At 29.7% G+C, this 27407-nt stretch overlaps 1 protein-coding gene across 5 annotated transcripts in view; it reads left to right on the top strand.

Moving 5' to 3' along the window:
• LOC129963061 (zinc finger homeobox protein 4-like) overlaps positions 1-27407 on the top strand; it is a 233777-nt gene that overhangs the window by 127509 nt on the left and 78861 nt on the right. The window contains exon 1 of one of the 5 annotated variants that reach the window (XM_056077087.1): positions 6299-6905. The exons of the other annotated variants lie outside the window; for them this stretch is intronic. The gene's annotated coding sequence lies outside the window, so the exon portion shown is untranslated. Of the gene's footprint in view, positions 1-6298; positions 6906-27407 lie in introns of those variants that run through there. 5 annotated transcript variants of the gene reach the window in all.

Below are 27407 nucleotides of genomic sequence, written 5' to 3' on the forward strand. Positions count from 1 at the left end.
GTACAGCAAATCAACGAAATTATTTTTGGCCTCGTATTGTTAGTTGAATCATTAAACGGAAGTAGATTAGAAAGGAAAACTCATTCGATTTTTTTTTTTACTCATTTATCAATTTTAAGCTATTTACATCATGGTTTATTCAAAAGAAAACCGGTAATAGACATAAGAATATTTGTGATCCATTAACGACGACTTATTTATTTGCTCTTAGCTATAAAGATATCCAATATTTTCTTAATATGATGATTTCATCAATATAGAAAGGAAACAATATCAATTCATTAGGATATGAAACAAACATGAGTTCAACCTATAGCCATATAAATTTCGTAATAGCTCGTTATAAACATAGCCATTGGGAATATATAAAACCGGTCTTTATACACCGAACTTGTGACTTTAGTAACTAATCTCTTAACTAATTTTTAGATTTTTGCTGTGGTTATGTTTTGATATCATCTTTTAGGCACTTTTCCCATTTAAGGTCATTAGTTTCAACATTGTTATTTATTTTAAGATTATTTTTTTTTTCGCTCTGAGTATTTCTCATATCTTCAGGCCCTAGTATGCGCGAGTCGTCTGTTTGGTTTCACTTTCACCTGAGCTGAGACGTATATCATACGCAACTTCCAATCATTGCATAATAGTCAATAGGAACTGAACCGACCAAGATAAGAAGAGTTACTTTCTTACCACTTAAATTAATTAGATAGGATTAAATATGAATCTAATGGTATAGAAAGTGATTTTTATTAAATAGAATTAAGTTTTCAATAACAGCAATCAAAATTTCTTTGTAATAAGATTCAATAATTAGAAGTCAAATTGCTTATTCTATTGAACCGTTGCTATCATCTCAGAAGAATAGAAATAGTGCCGCATAAATCAAGAATGATGCGGCCGCCTGTAGTCATTCGTTCTCTGTATCAACGTGTCACAAACAATAATTATTTTTTTTAGACTATTAAAAAATCTTCTCAATGTTACGTTGTTTATTTATATTTCCATATGCAAGCACTGTGCTTGATTCGTGAGCCAGATTTTATACTGTGTTTATTGTAGCAAGTGAAAAAATGTATGTACGTAATTATACAGAGTATAACCATTGATATACGATTCTGTTTCACTTTTTTTCGTTAATATAGTTAAATTTTCATGGAGGAAATTCAAATTATTGTGTATTTGAATATATTGAACTCGAAGATACCCGAAAAAAATTTGGTTTATAGACATGTCAGTATACAGAAATACATATTAATTTACATAATTTTTTTTTTCCAGAAAAAAATATTATCATGCAGTTTTTAAGATCTAAACATTTAAAAGATTTTAATTATCAAAGAAATTTATTTTAGAAATTGTCTAAATAACTGCGATTTTTCGAAATTATTGATGCCATGTTTGTCGTAATTTCTTGCGGCGTCTTTCTTTATTTTGTATTCTCCTTTCTACATTTTTCGTTTACAATTCGCTTGTTGATTCTTTCTTGTTTTAGGGTCAAATTTATGACTGAAACTGAAAAGTCATTATTCTGCTACTTTATTGTTATTCAAATTTATCATATTAAAATTTCGACATCTCAGAGAAGCGTAGGCTTGTTGATATTTTCTTCAAAACAGTTCAAAAATCTGATGAAGTATTTGGAAATCAAAATAGACGAAATATGCGCAAAGATTACGTCATCGTTAATCAAGATTATTAAAGGTACAAATCACAGAAGATCATCTTTTAAGTGTAACATCTGGACTTCGCCAACTTCAGATGTAAAATTAGATAACTGAATATTTTTTCTCTGACATGTTACTTGACCTAAAATAAACAAGCTCTTTATCTCATATTTAGATGACACACTCTGTTTTGAAAATTTATTATTACTTTTTTCTTGAAATTCACTTAAGAACTAGAAAATGTATCGGTTATTTACAAAACTTAGCGATTTTTGTCTTCTAAATTATTAATAGCTTTTCGTTTCTGTCAAAAAAACCGGTTCTCCAGGATTATTGTTCAATCAAATATCCTATATAACTTTGTTTTGATGGATTCTTGAGCAATATATTTTAAAGCTTTAGATTCTGATACATTGTACAATATACATCTCTAATTTTCTGTATACTGCCGTAAAATTTGAAATTTAATTCGAAACTGAAATGATTAAATTTCATTTAATATGAAAACTTTTTTTTGCTGAAACTAAGCATGCTTTTATAAAAATATGACTACAGAAAAAAATAATCGTTCAGGCTGAAATATTATGTCTGCGACAAAATATTTTTTTACAATTTATTCAATTAATTCTGGAAGAATTATTATATAAAAATTTCTCTGATTTATCATAAAGTTCAGTTTTTAGTTTAATTTCAAAAGTATTAAATGACGTAAATAATAATATTTTATTTTATTTTAGTCAATAAATTGCCTCCTGGAAGAAAATTATGAGTTTTAAATTTTATTCAGTCCTTCAATTCTATAAATCATATTCAGTACAATATTCCTGACACATGAACGTTTAAATAAATTAAAAAACAAATGTTTCAATCTCACGGAGTCATGAAGCTTAGAATATCCTTATTTTAGGACAATTAACAACTTCATAATTTTAGGTTAATCACCCTTGACAAAACTTCGGTGTATCTTCTGTGAGACGGTCAATAGAATGGTTTAAAGTCGCACATTTTTGTAAGATAGTAATACTCAAATTTTTATAACTCAATTTTTATCTCTAAGAAGGGGAACTTTGTATCTTTTTATTTAAAACGTTATGGACTCAAAAATATTTTATTAAATATATGACTGAATGGAGCGAGAGTTTGTATAAAAATGTGAACGTCGTAATTCATTGACTAGAACATCTATTGACTTAAACTGCATAAAAATATAATTATTTGTTCCATTTAGATCATTTTTCTTATTAGATATGTATATTTATTATTAAAGATTTAGAAATTAGTTGCTGATCCTCGATTAGAGTTGATATTCTGTATATAGTAAACAACATTTGCTCTAAATGACGCATAATTATTGAATTACTAATATACATATTTAAAAGGTCACGAAAACCTTTTTCTTGCTTTTATTTTTTGAAAAATTACCATATTTAGTTTCTTTCATACAGAGACGCATTAAAAATTAAACTTTTCTAGATTTGATTTATAGTAAGCGCTAATTTAATCTTTGAATTTGAGTTTTGTCCTCGTGATGGCAACGAACTGATAAAAACTATTATTATTATTATTATTTTAATTTTAAGAGGAGGTAAAAATTATTTTAGTGCTATTATATTGTCGAAAATTATCACCGAAAACTCAAAAATCACGCTTATTCTGGTGCAAAATTTAGTAGCATTATGTCAAAGTAAAGAGAGAACTTTCAGAACTTAAATTTTATAGTATTTGAATTTGTCATTTTACTTTAAAGATTGACTTCGGCCAATCTTTGATCATCAAATAAATATTTAAAAAAAATTATGTATTCGTCCATCGAAAAATGGACTCACATGCGTAGGTTTTCCCAACAAAGCTTTGAAAAACTTCCACCGTATTTATTCGTAGTACATAAATAATGAAGTTCAAATTGAATGCTGTTAACAACTGAAAAGATATTTTTGAAAGAATTAATTCTATTATTGTTTGAGAGAATCAAAAACTTCAGATTTTTTAGCAAGATTTAGATTATTTTAGGAAATTATTCTCGTATTTCTAAATATAATCGTAATGAAATCATGCATTTGTATTTTATAGATCATTGTAAAAAAAAAAAAAAAAAAAAAAAAAAAAAAAAAACCTTGAGATATAATTAAAAAATATATTCAATCATTTATAACATGGCATTCTGAGTGATATAGTTCACTCGGTACAGAAATTGAAACAGATCTACTGACATTTGTTTTCTCAGCACGAGTCAACAAATTTCTTCATCGTGATTATTCTAAGAACGGTTCGCATATAATTGCTGTGATATTATACGAGAAAAATTAGCCGTATAATATGAAGTTTATATACATTACAATAAATTATTTTACAGTCAAGCGCGATTTTGTTTTTAATTGTATTTTCCGGCTTTAAATATTTAAAATAAAGGTGAAATCAAGATTTTGATTGGCCCTCTGACGCTACTGATACCATAATATTAGTTAAAACTTTTAAAAGGAAAAAGTAAACTTTTTTTGTTTGGTAGTAGGAGATATTTCATTATTTAAAGATAGCCAAGCGAAATTAAAATAATAAACCGCTAAATACTTTCTTCAATTAAATAATGAACTGTTTATTTAAAAAAAGTTACAATAAATATATCGCCGTACATATCAGTAAATCATTTTATGAGAAAAAGAATTTTAATCGAATTTCTAGCTATGAGGCATATTTCTGTTATTGTTACCGCGAATTCGATTACAAAATTGCGAATGAATTCATCATTGCGTATAGTTATAGCAATTACTAAAATTGATTTGGCATTCATTTATTCGTGCAAACGGCATTATCTTTTTGAATTATAGTTCGAAATAAATTTTTCGTTTTTGGCATTCATCCTGTTATTATAATCCTTTAATTGGAACATTCAACTATTATGAAAGGAATTGGATTTGAATCTTGTGTATTTTACACGATTTAGCTTAATTTTTTTTTTTGTGTGTGTGAATATTTTACGTGTAAACATTTGAAGTATGTCGTTTGCTTAATTTTTTAAGTCATGTTTGCTGATATTCAGAAAAAATGAATGCATTTTATTTTTTTTGAAAAATCCGAATAAATATTACCTTAGTAAATTGTGAATTAAAAAAAAATATTAACTGTGGAGGAAAAGGCTTTAAATTTTGTTCCATGATCGATGCAATTACCGACTTCAGGTCAAATGTTTGTATGTGTATGTGTGCCACATACAAGAATTATTTTTATCATTTAGTTCGTTAAAACAGATTGTATATTAATTTCATAATGTGCAATCATTGTTTTTGTAATCATTTTATCACAATTAAGCAGCAAAAACGTTCGGTAAGTTGCATCTCACATTTTGTATAACAGTTGAAAAATTATATTACAATTGATCGAAAACCCATCTTTTATGATAAATATTTTTTCCAGAAAAAAAAAAAAAAGAAGAAAAGAAGGAAATCGCAAGTCTCTAAAATTTACTTATTTAAAAACGTATTTTGAAGTTTAAGTTAGAGATCGGAAAATGAATCTTAAAAAACAGTATCCAAAAAATATTTCATAACATGTATGAGCACAAATATAGAGCGCATGATGAGTTTTGCGCATGATAAAGCATGTGATGAGTTTCGTAATATTTATTTAAGATATAAAATGAAAAATTCGGTCAAAGTCGCACGAAACTTCGCTACTTAATCAAAAATAGCGCAATAAAAATGAATGGCGTAATTTTCTTAATATTTCTAAGTTTCAGCTGAGGGACAAAATACTCCTTTTTTCTTTTTTGCATAAAATTAATCACAGAAAATAGTTAAAAGTTTTATTGCGAAAAATACAAATTTTCTCTCTCTCTATATATAGAATTAACATTAGATGTTTCGTTATTATTTTCTTTACATTTCAAAGTTCGGGAAAAGAAAGTGTTATTTATGTAAATTTCCGAAAGTCGTAAATTTTTTATGTAAGAAATTATTTTCTAAAAGGTATTTATTGATTAAAGTTTACTTTAGAATATTCAGAATCAATTTTGGATATTTATTTATGATTTTCATAACTTTATTCAGAAAATTAGAAGCAGAAAACTCCGTAGACAAAATCGTAAGAAAAATGTTTAAAAAAAAATTCCGTTCTGAAAATGCTTAGCTATATTTTGTTTAATACATCTGCTGCTAATATACATGCTAGGAAATAAAGAGAAAAAAAAGTTAAACTATACTAATAGGAATAAATGCATGTATACTATACCAAGTGTATCAAACCGTTCTAAACCGTTATCGAAAAAGAAAGAAAAAAATATCTCATTTCGTAAGGGATTAAACGTGAAAAGAAAGCAAGAGGAAGTTCACGAACTCAAAGAGCTCACGGGAGTAAAGTTATCCCGGAAGCCGAAGCAGACACCCACCTTTTACCTTTCGGAACGCCAACCCCTTTCTGTTCCGGCTTCTCCCGATTTTACTCTCTACCCCCTTCCCGTTTTACATTTTCTTTCTTTCTTTTTTTACTTCTTTAATTTCTCTCGTCCCCCTCCGACAAACCCCCCTGTCGAGAATAATTGCGACCAATAAAAAGCGACGACCCCTTTGCGCAGATGCAAAAAAGCGCCACCGGACGAAGACGACGCAATCTCGGGGAGAAATTAATTGCATAGCTTCGCATGCAGAACAGGGGGTGCTCGCACATTCGGGCCCAGCACCCCGAACCGAACGCCACGGATCTCTTCGCTGCGCCACCCCCACCCCCTTCATATATCTGTATCCTCCCGTGATCCGGTATGCATGCAAAAAAACCGCCAACGCAGCGCCACCGCCGGTACGTTTTGAAAGATTCCTCAGTCGGTGGTCGGAAGGGCCAGAGTACGGACCGTTCCTAATCTCACGCCGCCCAGCCTACGGAAAGTGGCGGCGGACTCGTGCTTTTTATATCATTACAAAAGAAGATAACTAAATTTAACTGTGCCGTACCTTTAGGCTTAGCAAAGCGTCGTTGACTGTCTTGAAACCTTTACGCTCTTTTTTTAATAACTAGCAAAAGAAGAAGAAAACGTGTTGTTAATGAATTAATTAAAGTGGAAATCTACTGAAGATTATTATATTGTCTATCGATTATTATCTACTATATATATTATTCTACATGTTCATACTTGGAGTTCCTGTACCTGTACAATTTAACAAAGTGAATTGGTTCCTAAACAACTTTTTTCAGTGGTGTTTGCTGAAAGAGTCATGCCTGTGAATTGTGAGAGTCACCATACCAAAACAGGTTTGTGGATTTATGTGTTTTTATTTAGCCTAATTTTTCGGTTTATTTTATTTTAGTTTATTTGTTTGTTTGCTTGAAATGACGTCTGGGAAGTGGAGGGATCTTTTCTCGCACGGCGGCTGGTGTGAAGTGGAGCACTTTGTGTGAAAATTCTCACACTTTCGTTCGCTGGATCCCAGCCACCCCCATAAACGCAGACGATTTTCTCCATCACTCGTTGTTGACAACGGAACTAAGTAGGGTTTCAGTTCGTTATGGGTGATGAATCCAGATTTGATTTGTTTATGCTGCTAAAACTAATTTCAGTTACAAATTCTTTTTTTTTTAAACATTTGATTACTTTATTAATTTTTGAGCATATAAGAGTTAATGCAACGTTTTATATTTGAAGCAATGCGCACATTTTAAGTCCCAATTTCTTTTTGGAATAGTAGTAGATTTTTGGTCATTTGTCATATAGTTTGGAAGAACTTATATTTCTCGACTTTGCAAATTTGCAAATGCTACACTTTAAAGTTTCGCGGCTTATTTATATTTGAGAGAATGACAAAAGAATTCTATCAAATCTATCTCCATTTATTTAGCTTTAATTTTAAATAGTTTTAGGATATTAATATATTCTCAAGTTCGATAAACATTTCAACGTCTCAAATTTTCAGTATGTAAAAATAAATACATTAAGTTTCCATTCGCGTCGTCCTTACTTTCATTTATACTTTAATGTCTTTTTTTTTACAGTTTCATTTCAAAATGTCCTTAGTATAACCTTTAATCATATCTTAAGTAATTTGTAACAAGTTCGAAGATATGGGGAAATTTTTCCAGTTATCATTGCGTTGTACTTTACACTTGTACGCTAACTAATCATCCGTTAACTAATTCTATCTCGTAATAATCATATGCAAAATTTTGCCTGCAGTTGGAAATGTAACAGCTGCTATTTTTCGTGTTATCAGTGCTTGCGTCCGTTAAATCCGCGGTGTCTTAGAAAATCACTATAAGCTTTTCGTTATAGAAATATAGAACATCACTGAAATTCATCAGTAAAACTGAGATTCCAGTTAGGTACGTCTGATAAATATGTATTAAATCTTGGCTTTTTGAAATTCGTTTATAAAAGCATTTATTTCATGAATAATATTCTGAATCAAATTATCGCATATCTTGGAGATTTTAAAGTAAAAACGCTTACATATTTTTATTTGTTGAGTTTTGCATTTTATACTCATTTTAGTTATGGTGTTATTGAAAAGATGCTTACAAATTTTCTGCGATAAATGTTACATATATTTTGTTAAATGTGTTGCTCAGATTATACCGAATTACAACTTTGGAACTTGTGCTTTCCAAAACTAATTTTTTTAAAAAAAATCAGATGAAATTTTTTTTTTTTTTTACAATTTAATAACGAATTAAAATTTAATCTTTGCTGAGTTTTCAGTAGTGCAAACTATTCTTCTGTTGTACCCGTTCAATTATGGTTCTGATTTTACGTGATATTATCGTGCATAGTAAATAATTTCGGCTTCGTCATTGTATCTTAATTCGAAATGAAATGAAATCTGCTTATCTTTTTTGAATAGATATTTTAAAGTCATGTAAACTAATTTGTAATAAACAGAGATAATAATTTTAATTTATGATCGTATGATGGCGAAAAAAATCATCAAATTTCATTTCATGATTATGCATTATTTGAGAAGTATCAACGTGATCTAAACGGTTGTATTTTCCGCATTTCAAATTAAAGAAATTACTAAGCTTGTTATCTGACTATGCAATATACTTTGCATATTTGTATTATCACGTTTAATAATGAAAATAAATATAAATATCAAAGCAGTAATAAAAATAAACAAAATATATTTGTTTTGTAACATGTTTTATACTTCTTTTCGTTATCATTAAAGATGAGATATATGCAGCTTTCTTATACATTTATGTATTATTTTTAACAGGCAGTTAAAAATGGGTGTCACTTTTTATGTATATAACTGAAGTTTTTAAATGGTTATTGGTGTTTTTTATTAAGCAAGATTTAGACACCAATTACAGATGTTTAAATCGTGTCTGATTTTCGAAAAAAAAAAAAAAAAGTGTGCTAATTTTTTTTTTTTTTTTCAAAATTATCAGTAGTTTTCGTTCCAAACGTTTTTCATGAAGAATCTGTGTTATTCTTGGCAAAATTATATAACATCTCGGTCAACCGTTTTCAACATCTTTGAACAATCATCATTCAGAAAAATAATGATGTATTTTTATTTTATTTCATTTTATTCGTCAACATTTAAGTGAGCTAACAAATTTTATAATTTTTTTCTTCTACCTAATTATTATTTTTTAATTTTTGATTTTAATTTGAAAGAAAGAAATGAAACCTAAATGTAAACATATTTATTCTTTGTTCGTGATTAGGTAGGCGCCTAGATTAGAACTCCGTACAGATTTATTATTCATAGGAAACCGCAGTTGTATCTTTCATCCAGCAGTTAATTCATTTGTCGATCTTTTAATATCTCACCCACTGTAACTAATAAATTCAAACATGTTTACTCTTAACAAAAAAGTTTTTATGCTATATTTATAGCCATTTCTCAAATTTATGTTTCCTCTAAAAGCGAGAACAGCGGCGGTGAAATAGTCTGCAGAAATCCCCATTTCCGAAAACTCGCGGATATAAATAACAGAAAATATTTTGCCAGACATATAAAACACTGCGTTACATTTATCGTATGAGCATCTGTTTCTGCGCTAATTAACAGGGAAGAGGAGGGAAACACCCTATTTGCAATCCCCTTCCTCAAAATGGAAAAGGGCATGCTTTTCCCGAACCACAGGGTACATCGACAGATTGCATTTCGACTTCTATTTTCCACATCCAAACAAGCGTTATCGCGTCTACACTCTTTAACGAACATAAAAGCCAAGCCTTTCAGGAGCCCCCAAAAGTAATTAATTCTGAATCTACTGGTCTATATTTGCTTTAAAAAAAAAGATGTAAAAATTAGGGTTTAGTTTTGTAGGAATTGTTATAAAAAGAGTTTTTAAATGAAGAACTTTTAAGATTGGTTGTGTTTGATCTTACTTAACGTATAGGGTTTACACTGTACAATGTTGCTTATTTGGATTTTGAGAAACGAATTCATTTTTTAGATATTTTCTATTGTGCATTCTTTGGAATTAACTTTCTGTTTAAAGCTCCACTATTGCAAGATATTTTAAGAAACTTTTTTCAGAAATGTCAGAAGATTCTTTTGCTATATTTCAGTTTTTCTTTGCATCTGCTCTTTTCAAACTTTTGTTGAAATCATAAAAAATTTGTTACCTTGTTATATGTAGAGTACATTTCTGAATGTAAAATATGTAGCTAAAAATTATATGTCTTTTTGTTAACAATGCTGTATAGAGATCTAATTTTTAACAATTTCTTTGAGAATTACTCTATGAATACATCGGTTTCATTTTAACTTCGAAAATTAGTTAAGGGGTTAAGATAAAGTTAGGATTTATCTCTAATTCTCTTTAAAAATCAGCAGATATGCATAAAGTTCCAACAAAGAATTAAAAAAAATTATTTTGATTTTTAGTTAACACAAGAACTGGTGTAAAAAATTTGAGATAAAGTAATCAACAATTAAGTTGAATATAACAGAATCATTCCATAACTATGGATCATCTTATAAAACTTTAGTTTTCTTTTCTATGAAAGACTTTGTTAAAGCAAAAAAATTTGACATAATAGAAATAATTTCTGATGAAAATGATATAAAGTAAAATGATTAATCCATTGCTGTATCAATAGAATGAAGTTTTGTTAGCGATGTTATCGTAAAAAATATCTTAGAATATGTAAAGAGTATTGATTGAATAATGCAGGTCATTGTATATGTGAAAAATAAATTATAAAATGCAGAATTGGCTTTTTAAAACAAAATTGGCTGATTTTAATTCTGTATTTCTAGTCTCTATTATGCTTTTGTATATGCAAGTAGATGGTATAGATAATGAGACGAAAAAAAAAATCGAGGATTTTCCAATGGCAAGCCAAATCTCTTTATAATAGCAACATTAAGGAACTTAAATAGTTATAATTTCATTTCCCTTTTTTTTTTCATGGAAAAAATACATATTAATAATTAATCTTCAAATTGTAGGAAGCAGAAAATTTCATTACAGATTTTACCATATGAATATATACTTTTCTTCTTCTTTTTTTTAAAAAAAAGATTGTTAAAAATGTTTGATATGCTATGAAATTTATTTTTATGCTAAATCTGAGCATGCAGCTCAAAGCACGCTTTTATGGTATACATGTTGTTTTAAACATACGTAATTTCAAGTATCGGAATCAAATTCTTAGTTAGATTAAGGACTTTTTAAATAATTCTTTTGTCTTTAGAAAAAAACATATAATTCTAAAATTGCATTATTTTGTTTCGCATTTTTTATCATGTGCCAACAATGGCCCCCTCCACAAGCTGAATTTTATCTTCAATGTGCATATTAATAAAATCAATAAAATATAGTTTTGCTTAAAAAAATTTTTTTAAGAATATAGTAAAATTATACAAAGTTTTCTCTGATTAAAAATTTATTTTTTGACTATCTTATGTGAGATATTTGTTTTCATAGTTCAACAATTTTCCGCAAGAGGGCGGTGCAATAGTTGAAATCGAGTCGAAACATTTTTTTTTTTAACCAAACGATGGCAATCTTTTATTTTTTAAGATGTTTTCATTCTTTCAGGATTTATCACATTCTCTTGATCGCATTATCGAATTATATACTTTCGATTTGCACTACAGAACATGCAAAAAAAAGTCACTTTTTTTTTCTTTTCGGTTCTTATGTTTTTTTGTTTTTTTTTCCTCGAAAATATTTTTAAAGGGAATTTGCCTTTTAAAACGCAAATATACTGCCATTTTGAATTTTAAAGCATTTCATTTGGGTTGATTTCCACTTATTTATTAATATACGATGTTTTGTTGATGATAATTGTCTTTAAATTTCAAAGAAGTTTCTGTGTGGCACTGTTCTTGAATTTCATAATATTTTTATTAAAAATGACAGTTATTTCATTGGAAATAATTTTTTTTTTGTTGTTAAAGTTATTCCTCTTTAACATAACATTCAATAAAGCATTTTTTTTTATCTGTGTTAAATTTCGGGCTTACTTCGAAATCATTTAGAAAGTTGAATTAATTCCTCAATTATAGACAAAGCTGGAGACATAATGATTTGGAATGTAAAAAAGAACAAACTGCCCTGAAAATAAAATGGTAATAATGATGCTTTAAAAACCAGTTTCAAAACATTTCACCAAGAGCTCTTTAGAAGGAAGGAAATGAACAATTATAATAAATGTTTTGTCTTTTCGTAATTTTTTGGGGAACTCATTGTGATTTAATTAATTATTTGTTCTGTAGGAATTAAAAAATTTCTTATAAAATTTTTCTTACCTCCCGCACGAAATTTATTACTTATATCAACACAGAAATCTTGTTAGATGTACACATGTGTTAGCTTTGTAGTTCAGCGAATAGTTGTCTGCTCGTAGGATGGAAATTTGAATAGAATAAACTGCTGATTGGAATGTTTGCTCAAATAACATCCTTTCCATAATTTCGTTTCAAAATTACAAGCTCTGATCTGAAATAGTTCATGGACAAGTTATTAAAATTTCGCACAGATGGTTACAAAACAGGTTATTACTAAAATTCGAGAAATAATTGAAATTATACAAAACGTTTTGTAAGTTTTTCCCAGAAAGTTTGGGTAATTTACAAATCTATGAGACTATGGTTTAGTTTAAAATAATTTCTATTAAAATTAATGTTTTGTTAATTTTAGATTTTCTAACTTTGTTATTGTGTTTTATATGTTTTATTAATTATTATGTTTTATACTCTTATTTTTAAAAAATATTTTTTCACGTAAAACTTTTTTTAAAAGATTTCATTTGAGTATTATTATCATATATTTAAAAAAAAAGTTCGCATTTCTCTTAAATAGTTTTCATGAATGCAATGAAAATGGACTCTTTAATAAATGAATGTCACCTCGACCAAATTATGTAACTTCAATCCTAAGTGTGATCCATTGATGTCTTATCTTTTGTAATGGAGAAAAGAAGACATTCAACACCAGGAAAACCCAATAATTATTCCCCGATAATATTTCTGTGAAAAAGCTAATGAACAGCTATAACTATAAAAACGTTAATAACCCAGAAATCATTTGAACTTTCACATTAAACAGGACAAAACTCACCCGTGACTCAATTACGCCTAATGAGGAGGCCTGGGCATAATGTTGTTACTTAGGCCGCCTAACGACGGCCGCATGCATGCGAGCTTTCTAGCCTGCACGTCATATTCCAGTTGCTGCACATCCCCCCCCCCATTTTCGCACGCGTCCCATTCTTTTCTCTGTATGTGTCTCATTACGGCCCCCTAACCCTCCCGCCCTATTCCCCTTTTCTCAGTACACAAGACGGACCGTCGCTCATTGTCTAGGACGCCTGGTATTAGGACCGGACACGCGAGTAATTAAAAAGCCTCACGCGATGCAGAGCGGAGGAATAACGCTACACGTAAGGGGTTAGAGCCTTGTAATATTAATGGGGTTGAGTCGAATATTGGCAGAACGGTGAAAAACAAAGCGGAATTGGGGGGAGTGGGAAGTGAAAAAAGAAAGAAGGGAATTAAAGCGAACCGTCCAATCCGTTTTAATTGCAAAAAGAGCGCTTATTGCCCCTACATGTGATTTACCTGGAATTTTCCGCTATGGAAAACGAGGGATCGTTACCACGTTGCGTTGAGGTTTGTTTATAGGGTAGACATCACCGTTTTTGCATTATGCGCCGTTCATTTAATCTATGAGATTTATGCGCTAAAATAGCGATTTTTCTCTATCATTTATAATAATCTAATTTAGCATTTTACGTGCAAAAATATTAATATTTGTATGATAGTTAAAGATGTTGTGATATATTGAATACTTAATATTAAAAGACGCCTGCAGTTTTTAAAATTATTATTCATACTATTAAGTATAACCTTAGTTGAGAGAAAATGCTTTTAATAAACGAAAACATGCTTTTTCGTCAACAATAGAGAAACGATCACTTTAATGAAATAAACCGAGGTTCCAATTTAACTTCAGTTTAATATGCTTTCCCAATAAACAGTTCTCTCATAAAAAATGTCTCATCAACAATTGCTGAAATTAAACGCAGATAACGCGTGTGAAGAAAAATATGTTGTTTTCTTTAAAAATGCATTCGTCATTGTTTATTACATTCTTATTGGAATGAAAAAACATTTTGTCTATTCTAGAATCTGTTAAATTTGAATTGTTATAGATTGCAGGTTTCTGTTAGTGATTTAATGCAAATTGATTTATCTGTTGACTACCAATTACATTGGGAAATCTTTTATAAAAAGAATTTTCGAATAATGAAGTTTTTAATTTTCAGAAATTTTGTTTACTTCAAAATTCGTAATATTTGAAAGAATATTATTTTCAGGGGTTTTGTTTATTGGAGTATTTTAAGTTAGTTCATTACATATCTATAAAGGGGCCGCGGTGGCCTGATGGTAAGGTCTCGGCTTCGGAACCGGAGGGTTTCAGATTCGAGACCCGATTCCGCCGAAGAACCGTCGTGTAAGCGGGTCTGGTGCACGTTAAATTCGTCCGAGCCAAACGTCCTTCCGCTGGTGTGGTGTGGTGTGAAAAGGGGGGTGCCAGCTCAGGTGTCATCCTCGTCATATGAGCCGCGGTTCAAAATTACGAGGTCCGTCCCAAAATAGCCCTAGTGTTGCTTTAAAACGGAACGTTAATATAACTAAACTGAACATATCTATAAATTTAAATACGTAGCAACTTTACCCAGATACAAAGTTCATTTTTATATTATTTAAGTATCAACAATAATCGAAAAATTTAAAATTTCGTATCTTATTTTCTTAGGATGCAAATCAAAAGAAATTTATGACAAAATTGTCTTGAAGTTTTATTATCATTTGTGTCTAATCGGTACTAAAATTTCTCAAGTCTTTTTTTTTTTTTTTTCCTTTTCCCTATTAAAACTGTACGAAGAATTTAAAATGCATCCATCAAAATTCATTTATTCCTGGTTTTACATGTTTTGTCGTTGAGTTTTTTTGTATGATAAAAAAAAGTGACCTAGAAATCCCGTGTTCATGCCATTTGTCCATGTATGAGTTGTCACCATTTTAACTATAAAAAAAAGTGTGTAAAAGAATTACGCTTATAGATCTTTATTTCTCGTGAGAATTAAATGCCAAATATTTCACGCTATTCATTTAAATTTTTAAAATTTTTAGTATGAATATTTATTTATGGCATTCTCAGATTTTACATAACAAAAATTACTCCACCTATTTGTCACCAGTAAATCTGCTGGAAGTTCCTATCAAAGTAAAATAGATTACTAAAACTGTAAAATTTCGATTATTAAAATTGTAAATTTATAATTAAGAGGGGAAAAACCTTATCAACTGAATACAACGACATGAAATATTATTCTTGCTGGTATCAGTAAATTTTAACACTTAAGAATTATCCAGGTCTAAGAGTCATTCAAGTAATAATTATTCAGCTCTATCATGACATAGCACTTTACAGTAATTCTAAATATAAAATAATTCTTGTAAAAATGAAATTGTTTCTTTCTTTCAACTTGAAGATATCTATGTATCGAGCAAGAATCTGTGTATCATAATATCCCAAACTCATCGAACGAGTAAGAAAATTTGTAAAAGAAATCACCGCTTGGAAAAGAATCCTCTGGTAGTTGCGGAACTCTCCCCTTGTAGCCAGGCAGGGATCGATGGTTACTTTTCCTTCGTTATTAAGGTTGATAAACAGGGGCGCCTTAATTTATTTACTTAATAAATATTCAGCAGGTTTGGCGCTATCTTGCTCGCGACAGTGCGCCAATAATGAGAGTAGGTGTTATTAAGCTGCCTTGATCCCGTCTGACAGCAATTAAAGCAAATATTATGAACTGGCAGTTTTTTTTTTCACCGCCACCAAAACCACCCTTAACACTTTCCTGTGTATTCCAGTAATTGCAGGCTGTGCTTTTAATAGTGTAAGGGGAAGTTCTTAAAATTTGTGTACATTAATTGGTCCGATAAATTATTCCGGGCACCACACACCACTAGTTCCGAATGCTAAAAAGCCTGACTTCATTTTGCCGGACTGACTTTTTCGTTAATCGTTATAGCTATTAAGAGTCATTAAAGTCGTGTGGATAAATTGCCGGACAGAAATGGAATCGATATCTTCGTGTTTGATGTAATGTTTTTGCTCGAAAGATAATTAAACGACGTGTTGCATCAAAGGTAATGTACTTAGAGAAGAACTATTTTATTGAAAGAAATAAACTACCAACCAATTGTTGTTACACACATTCGATATGGTTGTTGTGTTTAAAATTGAGATGAGATAACTATGTGCATAATTCATGTAAAATTGAGAAATGTAATTGATGTAAAATTACATGCAATTGTGGTTTTTCAAAATATAATATCTAAAAATGTTGCATTGTAAATAATATAAGAAAAATTATTCAACACGTTAAAAATTTTCTTTGAGAATTAATATTTAAGAGCAATTATCGTGAGATATTTAAGGATTAATTATGACATTCTGTGGAAGTATTTTCTTGTGTTTAGATAAACACGTATATTTAAACTTTGTTTAACAATTAAAATTAAATGTTTAGATTTTAATTTTCGAATCATTGCATAAATTTAGGATGTTATATTTTTATTAATGTTGTGAGAATCGATGAATGAATTTTTTATGTACAAAATTAAGTTAGATTAGTCAATAAAGATTTAAATTCCAAGGGATAATTACAAGTAATTAACAAAGTTTTAAATTACAAAAAATATAATTGTACATTTTTTGTATTTAACTTTAGAATTATTTTCAAATTAAAATGGTTAAATTATAGCAATTAACAGGAAAAGGGAAATTATTCTTAAGTCTAAATATTATAAACAATGTTTTAGGGGAAGGTAAAACTTACCATGTGAGTAAATGTTTTGATTTTTAAAAATTTCAAAGAAATGAAGCATTTTGAAAATAAAGGGAATAAATTAAATTTAATTCTTTAAGGGAATAATCAAATTTAACTCTACAAATAAATACAAGCATAATAATGATTATTCAGATGATTACATGAATCATATCTACATACGATAATACTTCTTCTAATACTATTTAAATACGATAGTACTTTTACATGAGTTTCTGGGATTTTAAATGACTCAATGTGTTTTCTCCTACGCACCAATCTGTTACATATACCAAAGCCATTTCTTTTCTGCTGCAGCTTATTTAAAGATGGTGAAAGGTCGTTAAATAATTGTCATCTACATATCATTTGTCATTGGAGAAAACAAAATAGGTAACTGTTTTCCAGAAATGATGAAGGCTTAAATATTGACAGGCCAGCTGTACATGAAGTGCATTTAAACGATTAATAGAAAACATCATCATATCATTGTTAATGCATATAAGTTTTCACTAGACTGATGGAAACAAGGACAGGATTATTAATATGAAGAAACGGTTTTAGTAAATTTTATCAGTGTAATGCGCTATTTTTGAAAACTTCATATGGGAACATATTTTTTTAAAACTTAATTAACAAATGAAAGTAGAGTTCTTGAGGCGTTTGTTATAAAACTCATATTTACATTGCAGACATTTATTGTTTAAAATTAAATGGAAACTGTTAAAAAGATCAAGCCAATGTAATATGCACTATCTGAAATTGAAAATACTTGATATGTAATGCACTTCTAGATATTTTTGCGATTCTACCTAAACGATTTGGTTAAGATTAGATTTTGACACTCACATTGCAACCATTACTGTTATAAGAAAGAATATGTTGTGTTATGAACTTTTTATTAAATTTTACGTTTTTTCAATTTTATTGCCGATGTTTCTGTTGACTTATAATTTGTAGAACTTTTATTACAATTTTTAAAGTAATAGAAATAAGTATATTTATGAATAGTTCGTTTAAGGTAGATTAAAAACAAGATTATCAGGTTGAATACAGGATCATCATTAATATAAAGCTGTATTCATTTCTTTTGATAAATATTATAAATTAAGTCTATAATTATAATTTTTGGTCTTCTTTATTCATTTTCATCATAATGCCTCAATATGTCCTCTGTTACAGTATTAATAAAAAAATTTCTAATAACTAATTATTACTTTATTATTATTAAAAACTTCTAATTACTGCTAATATTAACTATAATTATTTCCATAATTAAAACTAACTTGAATAACAAAAATAAATGAATAACAAAAAAAGTACTACTCAAATTAGAAAAAAAAATTAAGTTTATTTGAAATAATAAGCATTTGATGCTGGCAATATTTTGATATTATATGCAACTTTTTATAAACCAGTCACTGTCACTTTAGCTGTAATTATATATCCCTTTTCTTTTTAACTTACTAAAAATCTTTATTCATATTACAGTTAAAGTTAGGGACTAAGAAAATTGCTTTCTAGATTTAAATATTTATTACATTTGAATTACTGTTAAATATCATTTTAAAGTATGTATTTTAATATGGCTCCATTTCCATCATCTATTAATATTTAAACACGAGAAATACGTTTTTTAGAAAATCTCTTCTGATTAATTTTGCCGATGTTTCTTAAAAAGAACGATAAATATATAAAACGAAGAAGAAAAAAAAACCTTTAGACATAAGAGATCACATTTATAATTTGATCCTATTTGATTTAGAGTAAACCGTTTTCCATTGAGATTTTTTTTTTCCTTCCTCCGCTCTTTATTTCTTTTCTGTACCGTCAAATAAGAGCAGAAGCTGGCGTTGTATAACTTCTTTTTCTCATTTTAAACATAGAATCTTCGCTTGGGGCAGTTTTTGCCTCCATCAAAACAAATCTTTTAAAAGGAACGAAATAAAAATAAATAATAATAATAATAAAAAAGAAAGATATAGAAAAGTTAAAAACAAATGTAAGGAGAGAAGAAATATATCTTACATCTGAATTTAATCAAATTGCTCTAGAGTCATCTATTTGAAAAAGACGGGGGGGGGGATAATAAGAGAGAGTCTTCATAATATTTATTTGGTCGGTTCTTTCGCTGTAGAGAATGAATGTACTCGTCATATAAGTTCTAAGGCATGTACAATCAAATTCTTTTATCCCTATTATTTTGCTACCTACTTAAATGGGGAGGGAGGGAGTTGGAAGTAAAAAAACGGTTTCTTAATTTATCTTAAATCAATTTTTTATTCCTGATTATAAGTAGAATGCTCGTTAAAGGGGAAGCAAATTTTGATTTTTGTGTTGCTCCCTCTTGTTTAATTTATAGCGGGGGAAATTGGTGCTTGATGAAATTTAATTTTTCCTACTGAATCTTGTCTTGCAAACAAATTATGAATCTTAGCGATAGAGAATCATTATTTTCCTTTCAAATTATGCTCCATTTTGAGCATTTGAAAGAATTATCTGAAGTTCTTATTCCCGTTTAATTGGAGTTTTAGAACTTAATTGATAAAATAAACTAACTTCTTTTTTGAACAGATTTATGAAAAGTTTACATTTTTATGTTATATTCGATTAAAGAAAACTTAAGATATATTTACTTTAAAAGTCATTTCCGTTTTTTAGTTTGTTTTTGTTATTTGTGCTTTTCCGATTTCCTGAACTTTTTAAAATCAGATTATGCTTATATTTAGGCTTGAGTTTTGTTATAAATTAAAAGAAAGCTTTATTTTGTGGTAAGGTTTTATGTTCGTCTCAGAATTATTCTGCTTTAGTGCAACTGAATGTTGCCGATTTAATAGAAATAATTTTTAAGAAAAGTGCGAAATTATTTTGATTTCTGTATAGGTTGAGCACACATTTGACTTAACATTTCATGTTATGCTTACTTTAAATTTTAGGATATTTAGTTAAAAATTTTGAGAACATACAAAATTGGCCAAAAACAGCAAAACAATTTCTGATGGAAAAAAAAAGAATTTTTAATTTATTATCTGCTTGCTATTTTAAATTTCATATTTCATGAATCTTTATTTATTTATTTTTTTTCCTGAGAACTTCTTAAAATGGGATTCTGATTCTAATGGGGATTGGCGAAGACATGGAATACAGTTTAAATTATCAGCATTTCATTTTAAATTAACAAAATTAATCCCGAAAGTCATTTTAGATAAGACATTTCATTAAAATGTTCATTTAAAAATTAAAATTAAATAATTTTATTTTTTTAATATAAATTAATGTTTCTAGATATAGCCCTATTTAATTCATTTGAACTTTTTTTATCACGTTATCTCAATTAAGTTTTTATTGTCAAGTTAAATCTCGCGTGCCATTAGAATCATTAATCAAATCATGTAATCTCGCCTCACTGAGCAATGGACATCATATTTCCCACCATTAAAATTATCTACTGAAAAAGTTCTTTGCTTAAGTTGCTCTTAATCCTTAATCCACCAATCCACTCGAAATTAGCTTGAAGAATTTAAAAATACCACACTAACTTAATGGCAGCTTTAAAAAAATCCAACCTTTTTAGAAGAAAAGACTATAGTTTAAAGTAATGCTATTTTAATTAGGAAGACAATTGTACTTTCTATGCAATTTTTGTTCAGTGAAATAGGAATGAAATGGAAATAATTTCCATACTTCGCATAATCTAATCCCACTTCATAGATACGAGCAATATATTTTCATCGTCAAGATTTTTATGTAAAGAAAAGTTAATTGATCTTAATTTCCAAGTATTAACCACTATTTCAAAATTTGGTTAGATGGTTTTAACTATACCGCATTAGCTTAGTAAGAATTTAAAAAAAGAAAGACGATATATTTTTTAAATGCTATCTTTATGATGTAAAATACCATTAGAATGAAAATATTAATTTCCGTTTCATTTTTTTCGTATTGCCACGGCCGTTTATAGCAATAGTCTGTTATGATTTTTTTCCCCACTTCTAAACCTTATGAGTCAGTCTGAACACAAGACAGTTTAGTCACTTATGAAGTCTCTCCATTCTTCGGCGAGAGGCATTTGCCTCTGTTTGGCGAGTTAAACTCACTTAGCAGTGTAAGAGCGTGTCCCTTCTCATTCGGCGTCGATTTATGACACTTTTTACGATCTCTGCCGTGCCTTTGCTTATGCAGATGGCTAGTTTTTCAGCCAGTGGAAAGTAATAACGCTTATTATTGAATGTACTGAACCGCTGTATTTGACCGCGGAATTAGTAAGGGGACTGTAGGAAAACAGTTTCTTTGCTTTAGTTGTTGTGATTGAATTGCGTTAAAAGGATTCAGTTATGTATCGATTTGGAAATTGTTGAGAATTGTGTCATGTTTCAGCATTTAGTTGAAGATTTGGAGTTGGTTTTAAATAAATTGATATATAAATTGAAAAAAAATGTTGTTCGTTAAAAAAAAAACTTTATAAAAACAGAACATAAACCGAATAAAAGCAGGTTTTATTTTGGATTTATAATCTGATACTCTTGACTCTTAAAATTTAGACAGCTTATCTAATATTGTGTTATTTATTAATTAAATTAAAATGGCTTACGAATTTATAGCATTGCCACTTATTATTCGATATGAAATTGCTACAAATATTCCAAAATATTAGTTTTAATAAAAGTACTCCAAAGTGAAATTGGTTTATTTCATTAAATACACGAAGAACACAAAATTTAAAATAATGTCTTTGTTTATATTTAAATTTTAGGGTAATTTATTCAAACTGATTGCTTAAATAAAAAATAATAATGTTTGCATTTGAGTTAAATTAATTCAGTCACCTCACTTATTACACTTTTTACATTAAATGATGAGTTACGCATGATTCTTTGCGCACAAATTAACTTCTTCAGTGAAATTATCTAGCCCATTTATCATTAACTGTGTGCTAAAAACTAATTCAATGCAACAACTTCTAAATCTTTACTTATATCTATTATGCTTATTAATATCTCTCTGCGTTCAACTTCTTCGCTATATATGTAAGGATTAAAAAATTGTGCATTTGTTTTAAAGATTGACCAAGTCCGATAAAGTAGACTCTGGATACAACGCTTTAGTTTTAGAGAAAGATTGTGTTGTATAAAAATTCTGATCCAACTATTCTTATAGCAAAATTCTGCTGTGTGCCACGAGTTCTGTTGTATTTTGTTCCAACCATCCTCACTATTGAACCTTTTAATGCTGTGAAGCGAGGGAGGCTTTGTCAATCCGTTCTTTATTTGTGGAATATATTCGTCGTCCCCGGGGCTGCACGTTCCTTTGTTCTGATGGAGCGCGACAAGCAAATCAGAGCGGCGGAAAGAGAAGACAGGGAGACGACTGGCCAATGTCCCTAACTCGATTAGCGTTGTGAAGGGACCGACCGCATTATTGGATTAACCGTCATTAACACAGCGATGCTAAGCAGAGAGAGCAGAGCCCTGGGAGGTTTGCGTCCGTTAATGCGGTTTTATTTTCCCTCTCTTCCACACTGCGGCTAAAAGCATTTCCAATGGATTTTACATGGGCTCCAGTTGGTTTTTCACTTGTTGAAGTGAGTTAGCTGGGAATAACTTTCAATTCATAAAACTTTGACTTTTACACTGGGGACATTTTATTTAGAAAGAAATCAATGCACTAATATTCACCTCTTGATTGCTCAGAAATTTTAGTTGATAGTTAATAGATTCATAGATAGATACAAAAATAGTTAATGGATACAGGAAAAATTTCTTTTAACAACCTCTGATGCTATATTCATATCTATGTTAGCATTGCAAATCAAAACTGGATTTTGGTTTACGACAAAAAGTTTTTTATGAGCATATGAAATTATAAAGTTATTATTTGGAACAAAATTAAAATTCAATAAACATTTTGTACTAATTTTTAAAGTATTTTAAGAAATTGTAAATAATATATTATTAGATTAAAATTGTCTTCAATTATAAGAAATATTAATGTCTGAATAAAAGGATCTTTTGTTGTTTTATTTCTCCATTTGAAGCAGAAAACAATCAAATTTTGAGTTTCAATAATTTTTTATTTGATCCGTTTTTTTTATTTCAGTCATCCAATACGGATTTTTGCTTGAAATACAGACTTTTAATTTGGTTTGGTTAGAAATAGTTTTTTGGTCACTGTTGCATGCACCAGTTTCACGCTGTGTAAATCAAATCATTTTCCAAATTAAATTTATTGAGTCTGTATTGATATCATTTCATTGAATGATTTGCATTTCTGTAGTCTATTCTTTCTAATGATTGAACCTTTTTTCAAAATTTTATTGCGTGTGTTAACATATATTAAATGATATATTAACTGTATTAAACATATGTTAACTGACATTTGTGCAGACTGTCAATTAATTTACTTAATTCAAAGAAGGAAATTTTAGGATCCATGATTTCAGTCTTTCTGAGGATATTTCAAGAGTCAAGATACCCACCAACTTCAACATTTGATCTTAAAATTACACCGCTGGTATTTGTTTTTATCAGGTTTCCATTTTTGCTATAACCAAATGACATTAAAGCCGTCTCGGTCTGAACAACTTCTCTATTAGAAACAGATTGTACAAGATGACACTTGTTCTTTTATAACACTGAAACTTGAAGAAGCGGTATCTTATGCCCAATCCAGATCTTATGTTGTATCTACTGGACCAGGGCCTTCCCCCAGGGGCTCCGACAGGAGGGTGGAGGATGGCTGTTAATGAAATCCCTTCTGGCCCGCTCTGATGTCGTTATTAACGCTAGGCCGAGTGCCTTTTCCCTTAATCAACATACAGCTTAATTTCATTCCTCTCTTTCGGGGCGGCTCGCGCCACACCGCGGGGAGCACCATTTTCCACCCCAGCGGTTCGCACAAGAAACCTTCTCTCTCTCTTCTGCCAACACGGTCCCTGTTTCAAAGTCTGGTTTGTCTCATCTTTCAATGATTGATTCCCTTGCTTCGTATCTTTCTTTGTGGGTTTTTCAAACGATCATTGTTTCCATTTTATTGGAAGTTATTATAGTGTGCATCTTTTAATGCCCTGATATAACATTAGTCTGTGGATCTAAGTTTGGTAAATAGTTGCTTATTTTATTTATTTATACTTCTTTATTGTCTATCAGATAGTGACATTGACTTTCTTCAGTTTAACAATTTCTTGATTTCCAATATTTACTATTAAAAATTCTTGTGAAGAAAAATAATTCTATAAAACATGTGGAATTATAAGTTATACCTACAGGATAAAACAATTATAAATAGTGCTTATATATCGAAACGTAATTTTTTATGACACAATGTAGAAGAGATTATATTAATTAATTAAGAATTAATTAAAAATTGCATATATTATTATTATCAGAAATTTTATAATTCTTATGTCCTCTTATTGTTGAATTTTTGTTTACCCTGAGTTAGTTAAATGTATTTATATAGTTAGATGCGGCTTTACAATTCTGTACATAGTTACTTGGTTAATTTATCACAAATTAGCCAAAGTTCCTTATTTATTTTTAAATTAGGAAACTTAATAAAAGTAACCAAAGTCTTTATAAATTGCTTGCTTTCCGTTCTTGCACTTTCTTCCTTTATCAAATTTAAAATTATTCTTTATAGCAAATGGTTTTTTTTTAAAAAACCAACAAAAGATTGAAAATAAAATTAAGGCTACAGAAGTAAATACTCTATTTTGTTCAAACAATTCTTTTTTCTGTGGATCTCATCTCACTCCTACTATTTACAACATTAATCACTATAGCTCATCCAAAATATAATTTTAAAAAGTATTCTTATAAAAAAGAATTCTGCTACTGCTAGCAACTCTCTTACCGATTTCACTTTATTTTTTTGACATTAAATGCCCAGTACTTTTTTCTAATTATGAAGAATTAGACTATCTTTTAGGTCACATTAAAACAATCGGTCACATTTCTTTTATTGGGGGTTTAATGATTAAAACTAGGAAACTGCAAAAAAGAAGAAAAGAATGTTAATGGAACGGACGTTCTTCACATAGCAGCATCCGTTGCAGATCCTGGCATCGGCCATCTTTTATCGTCTGCAACATTTTCGAAGCAGCATACTCGCGATTCCTTCGTTTCTGTCTACACTAATGGGGTTTTTCTTAATGTGCCGTACCCCTCCCTTTTTCTTATTCATTAACAGCCCCAAAGTGCTTCCTTTCCAGGAGGGGGGGGGTGTTGGAGGGGGAGAGTGGTAGGGCCCTTCCTCTTAAAATAGATTTTCGAACCCTTCGCCCTCCTGGAAGCGAAGAGAGACGTTCCCGAAATGAAATGGACTTAAAACTAGTGACGTAGCCCCCGTCTTTAATTAATGAAAGAGGATGTTTTTAATCGTTGAGTGACTGTTTTTTTTTTTTTTTTTTTTTTTCGTTCGTTCTTTTACTCTTTTCTAGTTTCCTCCACCCCTCTTCATTCATTCTGTCGTTGCTGCTGCCTGCTGGAAAGGGTAATGGGAAGTAAGACGATTGAAGAGGAAAAATTGGGGAAATTCTCTTTTAAAGTTACTTTAATTTAATAAAACAGCTTTTAGGATGTCGACGGGGATGGGAATAAAAAAAATTTTTTATTTTTTTTTCAAGGAGTTTTTTTTTTTTTTTACATGCCTTCTTTGCTTGGGGTGTGTCTTAAGGTTTATGTGAGATGATGTTCAAGAGGATAAACAATTTGTTCTGTTTTAAAATCCGGGAAATAATGTCGTATATTTTTGGGGGAAAATTGATTTTCTTTAATGCTTAGTTTTTCATTTGCTTGCTTTAAAAATCGTTTGTGTAGAAATGATTCATTTTGTAGCAACAGAATAAATGTTTTCATATATTGTCTATATGAAATTCTTAGAAGTATGCATAAGTTTATTTTGCTATATTCACAGAGAAATATATATCAATGTAAAATTACTTAATACATAAAACTTCATTAAAAACCTTTTGTTGAGAAATATCTGATAATGTAATTATTAATTCTCTTGATAAACTTTATTAAGAGAATTAATAATTACTGTATGTAATTCAATTCATATGAATTATTATGTAGTGTTAATTGAAAAAAGTAGTAAATTTAATCAAAAACTATTCAAATTCAGTTCATATGTGCTTAAAATAATAGAATTAAAAATTTCTTCTGCATTATTTTTCTTAATTTTCTTAAAAGTCTATTGAATAAATACTTTTTCCTCTTTATATGCATAATATTTCAAATAGCTAATAGGTTATATTAAAGAAGCTACAAAAGAGTATTATAGCTGCTAAACGATGAAAAGTTTATTGAAAGTTTATTTTAACGTGAATCTAAATTCTTAAAAGCTTTGAAAGTAGTTTTCTTGAATTATCTTTTGCCAAAAATATATTAAAGTTTGAACTTCTTTTTTTTTAAATTTCTTTTAAATCTGTGCACCCCTCCCCCCCCCCTTTCGGAAAAGATAAGTGATAGGATTTAAATCGAGGTTCGTCTTGATAAAATTTTACACCCAAAAAAAGTCTTTCTAGAAACGAAAAATATGAATACGAAATTTCTCCATACATAAATGCACACACAAATTAATTTCAACACACCTTTTACGATTTCTAACTGGCGTGAAATCCTCAAGCACCCATTGTTGCTAAAATAGCGGTTGCAATTTTCGTAACCCTCACGAGCAAGCAAACGCATTATACGAGCATCGGCATCAACACTTTGAGAAGAACATCTGTGGTAAAAAGAGGGAAAAGAGATGAAAAACGCTGTTGCGTCTCATGCGCTCATAGAAATTGGCAAAATTAGACAGCGAAATGAAGATCCAGGGGTGTGGGGGGTAGGTGGGGGTTCCTGCACGTGGCATTTCAGTCAAAATCTGAATGTGACAGGCTCCGGCAAGTGCACTTCCCATTGTCCTTTCATCAAATTGAAAAGCGGAGAGACGACAAGAAGATCTATTTTCCAAGATCGGTTTTCATCAACCTTTTCTTTCTTTCTTTTATTTTTCGTTCCATTTCTTTTTCGTGGTCCACCCCCCGTTCAGCAGTTTCTACCCACTTTTCGCTTTAAGAAGAGAAAAAGGTCTCTCAAGTGGAAAACTAGTAGAAACGCTGTAGTAATTGAGAATACGAGTTTGAATTCTATACCTTAAGGTTGCTGCGGAGAGTGAATCCGATCTCTATTTTCTTTTATTGTCTCTATTTTATTATTTTATTTCTTTTTTTTTTATCTCCTAACCTATCAAGAACTTTCGCTTTTCTCTCAAAGTGGTGGTAGTAGTAGTGGGGGGGGGGGGGTAAATACTACCTCGGGGTTTGTCTTGAGAAGACTCTTCCTTTAGATGTTGCATTCCTAGTAAGCAGAAGTTTAGATCTTGTATAATTTATTGGACAATCTCATAGACCTATTAATGAAGGCATAATAATAACCACAAGATCTATTGTCTTGTTAGAAGCG

This window comes from Argiope bruennichi, chromosome 3 (genome assembly GCF_947563725.1).
Source record: "Argiope bruennichi chromosome 3, qqArgBrue1.1, whole genome shotgun sequence".
Classification (NCBI taxonomy): Eukaryota; Metazoa; Arthropoda; class Arachnida; order Araneae; family Araneidae; genus Argiope; species Argiope bruennichi.